Source organism: Pinus tabuliformis, chromosome 4_2 (assembly GCF_031772625.1).
Source record: "Pinus tabuliformis cultivar Carrire ecotype Pingquan chromosome 4_2, CPIR1, whole genome shotgun sequence".
Classification (NCBI taxonomy): Eukaryota; Viridiplantae; Streptophyta; class Pinopsida; order Pinales; family Pinaceae; genus Pinus; species Pinus tabuliformis.
The window spans coordinates 836,386,004-836,391,365 of NC_142304.1; positions in this window are offsets into that span (position 1 = coordinate 836,386,004).

Here is a 5,362-nt window from a genome sequence, read left to right on the forward strand (position 1 = left end):
AGGCCAACTCCTTCACTAGGGCAAGTGGTTCACCAGGGACCAGGTTCAACATAAATTTCCTCACCTCATGAAGGCTCTGCATGTAATGGGGACCATTGCTTCATAAGGGGGAGGAATAATTCAGGTGGATATTGGTGGCTACCCGCCTATTCCACCTAGACCCCCCAGTTGGTTTCATCTATTTCCTAGTTCATTTCAGCATTTACTATTTCTAGCAGTTTTTTCGTGAACTTTCGGAGTAGTTTTGACCCCCTAAATGACTTTTTTTGGTGTCCACGGTAGGTCTATGGTTGTGGGAGAGGGCCTGCAATGAAACTTGTAGTACTTAGAGAGACTTTTCAAACAAGGTATCATACACACCAAATATATATTTTATGGCCAAGTTACGACCAGCTAACCCCAATGGGGCCCACAAACTCTTAGTGTTACATCTCCTAGAGTTAGGGTTTTCTCAAGTTTTCCAATAATAAATAGGCCCTTGAGCCTCATTGTAACACAATTCATAGGCATGTAGTCGCCACATCTCTTCTCAGATATAAGCTACCATCGCCCGAGCTATCTTATTTTCATTCTATTTGTAACCATAGTTCAATATTTTTATATTAATGAAATGTAGTGTTTTTCTCCTGCATCTCTGTGTTTATGATTATATTTGTAAGTTATTGCGTTCCTGTTTAAGTTTGGGTTAGTGGTAGCAGTCTACTCTTTCTCTATTATTTCCTTGCATGTCCCCAATGCGGTCAGGGTATAAAGAGTTAGGGCTTGATCTGGTTGAACCATTGCAAGATCAACCTCACAAAACTTGATGCCCTCCCATGGCGGAAGAAAAGAAAGATGAGGGGGTAGGAGATCCTTTTAAAATGTTGCTCGAGGAAGCCCTCAAATGACAAAGGGACACAATGATGGATAAATTTTCCCAGATCCTTCGATGGCTACCCACAGGCGATGTATCTTCATCCAACAACCACTCTAGAGGCACCACTCCTTTTAGGGTACACATTAACTTCGATATTCCCATATTCGAAGGCCTTATAGATGCAGATGCCATAAAAAAATGGTTAAATCTATTGGAAGGATATTTTTCAGATCATGACTTTTCCAATCGGGAAAAGATTACTTTTGCACTTCTTAAAGATGCCCACACATGAAGGGTTGGTGGGAACCTACTGTGAACAAAAGGACGAGAGTGAACCCTCGTTGTTTTCAGCCACATCCACTTGGAATTATTTCTGAGACGCCATCAAGGAACAATATTACCCTGTCAAGAGCTATGAATATAAATACGTAAAGTGGAGCACGTTATGGCAGGGAAGGGACCAAGATGTGTAAGAGTTCACAAGTACTTTCCATACCCTTCACACGAAGTTGGGTATCAAGGATACTAAGCGACATCTGGTGCTCAAGTATTGCGGCTATTTACACAAGTACATCCAGGACGAGATGGATTTCCTAGACATTTCCTCATTCGTCATGGTGTATCATTACACTGTCAAGACTGAGAAGAAGTTTAAACAGAAGAAGCAGGGCTTTGGATTTGTGAATCCAAAGCAAGGAAAAGGTGACCCCAAACCACATAACAAAGGACTAAGCCAAGGCGGCGCTACCTAGGACAGCCCGTTGAAGCTGCAAACAAAGAATAACACCTCGAAGATGAAGAAGGACACGAGAAAATGGTGTGTGTTCAATAAGAACTCCACTCACAATACAAGTGAGTGTCGGGCTAAGCAGTCACTGGTGGACAAGCTGAAGGATTCCGAATCAGACGCAGGTTTTGATTCTGAATCAAAACCTAATAAGGGAACTGACAAAGGGAAGAAGATCATTGATGCGAAGCCCAGTGCCATCGTGGTCACCACCAATATCCAGAAGATTGAGCCTGAATATCCAGAGGAGGGGGAGCACCTCTTCCAATCACAGATGTCGATGAAGGGTTCTCCGTTGCTGTTCATTGTTGACAACAGGAGCCAAAAAAACCTTTCAGCAGAGGTCATGAAGCGTCTGGTCCAAAAGACTATAGGACATCCCGATTCGTACACCATTGGGTGGCTTCACCAAGGACGAGATCTTCGTGTCAGCTAATAGTGTCGCCTTCCATACAACATCAAGTCCTTCACGGTGAGGTACTGTGTGACATTACTCCTCTTAGATTTTGTGATGTATTGTTAGGACAAACATACTTGTGGAAGCGACATGATGTATATGAGTCTAGACCTCACTCTATGATTATTACTTTGGGTAATAAGTTGTACAGGATACTAGAGGTAGCCCCACCTACCCCCATCTCTTTGAGCACTGCAAAGAAATGCATTAAGATCATTACCCATACCAGGAAATTTGTTTTCCTTATGATTCACCCCTAGGGCAAGAAGAAGGTTGTGGCCACGACTTCCAAGCAGGGCTCCTTTGCATAACATCAACAGATGGACAAGATCATGGAGGAGTACAAGGATATTTTTGCCTCATCCATAGGGGTACCTCTACACTGTCAGGTCAAGCACTCCATCGATCTGACCCCGAGAGCGTCACTGTCTAATGGACCAATCTATTGATGCTATGTTCTGGAGAAGGATGAGATCAAGAGGCATATTGAGGAACTATTGCAGAAAGGGCACATCAAGCCAAGCTCATCACCTTGTGGGAGCCTGATTGTATTGGTACAAAAGAAGGATGGGACCTGGAGGCTATGTATTAACTATTGGGCATTGAACAAGATCACTGTCCAGAATAGGTACCCAGTCTCACGGATTGATGACCTTATGGACTAGCTCAAGGGGGCCAAATATTTCAGCAAGATGGACTTGAAGTCAGGTTATCACCAAGTTCCTATTGAACCCTTCGAGGTGTGGAACACTGCCTTCAAATCCAAGGATGGCATTTTCGAATGGTTGGTCATTTCGTTCATATTGACGAATTCCCCTGCAACCTTCATAAGACTAATGGAAGACATCTTACGACCCTTCACCAATGCATTCGTGGTGGTGTATTTAGATGACATCTTGACCTTCAGCCAGAGGTGGGAAGAGCACCTCCACCATATTCGATAGGTCCTTCAAACCTTGCGCCAACACAAGGTGTGTGCTAACTTGGAGAAATGCACCTTTGGCTTGACCCAGGTTCAATATATTGGGTACACCATTGATGATCAGGGTGTACATGTGAACCCTTCCAAGTTATAAGTCATTTGGGATTGGCCAGCCCCAACCACTCTAACAAAGCTTCATAAATTTTTGGGTCTTTCCAACTTCTACGGTAGGTTTGTGTTGGGTTTCTCTCATATCACTTAACCTTTAAGTCAAGTCACCAAGGGCAGAGTGAAAACAAAGTTTTTTTGGTCGGAAACCCAATAACAAGCATTCTCCGAGTTGAAGAATCGCCTATGTTCTGCACCAATGCTCACATTACCAGACCTACAACAACCATTTGAGATTGAGACAAATGCCTCCGACTATGTTATTAGTGCAATTCTTACTCAACATGGGCATTCGATGGCTTACTATAGTGAGACACTTTCAGACACAGTCAAAAAGTACCACATACGACAAAAAAAATTATTCCATGGTGCAGGTCTGCCTTCAATGGAAGCATTAATTTCTAGGGAAGGAAACAATCATCGACACATACCACCGACCTCTATAGTTCATACAAACACAAGGGAAGTTGCAGACGATCGCCATCAGAAATGGTCCACCTATTTGCAACAGTTCCATTTGAACATTAAGTATAAGAAGGGCAACACCAATAATGTTGTTGATTACCTCATCTGACCATTGGTCATGGTGCTAATCACTGTGCTTGACTCCTATGGGCATGAGAAATCAGGGTGGTTGCATCTTTACAAGAGCGATCCAGAATTCGACAACATATACCAGACACTCTTGGAAGGGAAGCAAGTTCCAAATTTTCACCTTTAGGATGCACTGTTATGCCACTTGGGACATATCTGTGTTTCTTCAAGTGAGCATGCCAAGATGATTTGGGAGGCCAACTCCTTCACTAGGGCAAGTGGTTCACCAGGCACCAAGTTCAACAGAATTTTCCTCACCTCATGGAGGCTCTGCATGTAATGGGGACCATTGCTTCCTAAGGGGGGAGGAATGGTCTAGGTGAACATTGGTGGCCACCCGCCTATTCCACCTGGACGCCCCAGTCAGTTTCATCTGTTTCCTTGTTCATTTCAACATTTACTATTTTTAGTAGTGTTTTGACCCCCTAAACAACTTTTTTCTTGGGTCTGAAGTAGGCCCATAGCCTTAGGAAAGGGCCTGTGATGAAACCTGTAGTACTCAGATAGACCTTTCCAACAAGGTATCGTACGTGCCAAACAGATATAAGAAGACCAATTTACGACCCTGGGAAGTTGGCTATCCAACTAACCCTAGTGGGGCCCACAAAATTCTTGGTGTTACATCTCATGTGGTTAGGGTTTTCTCATGTTTTCTAATAATAAATAGGCCCTTGAGCCTCATTTTGACATATTTCAGAGGCATGTCGTCGCCACATCTCTTCTTAGAGATAAGCTACCATCACCCGAGCTATCTTATTTCCATTCTGTTTATAAGCATAGTTGAATATTTTTCTATTAATGAAATGAAGTGTTTTTCTATTGCGTCTCTGTGTTTACGATTATATATGTGATCTGGATTTAAACAGGAACACAACAAATAACAGATATAACCATAAATACAGAGATGCAACAGAAATAATACTTCATTTCATTAATGTAAAATACTGAAATATGCTTACAAACATAAATGGAAAAAACTAGTTCAGGCGATGGTAGCTTATCTCTGAGGAGAGATGTGGCAACTACATGCCTTTAAACTATCTTACAATGAGGTTCGAAGACCTATTTATTGTTGAGAAACAATGGAAAACCCTAAACATCCAAAAACCTAACCCTAGGAGATGAAGTGCCAAACTATGGACCTCGTTTGGGGTAAATTGGTACTTCAACTTCCCAGGGTCGTAACTTTGGCATACTATCTATGTTTGACGCACACAATACCTCGTTAGAAAGATCTATCCGAGAACTACAACTTTGGGAAAAGAAGCATTTAACTATAAACCCATGTTGCTCCAGTTTTCCCAAAAAACGTCGTTTAGGGCCTAAAAAGGCTCCGGAAGTTCAGGACCCGAAAAATTGCTAAAAACAGTAAATTGTGCTACAATTAAGGAAACTGAAAAACTAAAAGAAACAATAGTGTGGGTCTACGTGGAATTGGTGGGTGGCCACCAATATCCACCTAGATCATTCCTCCCCCCTTAGGAAGCAATGGTCCCTGTTGTGTTGACTTCCTCCATGAGATGAGGAAACTTCTGTTGAACTTAGTCCCTGGTGAGCCACTTGCCCTGGTGAAGGAGT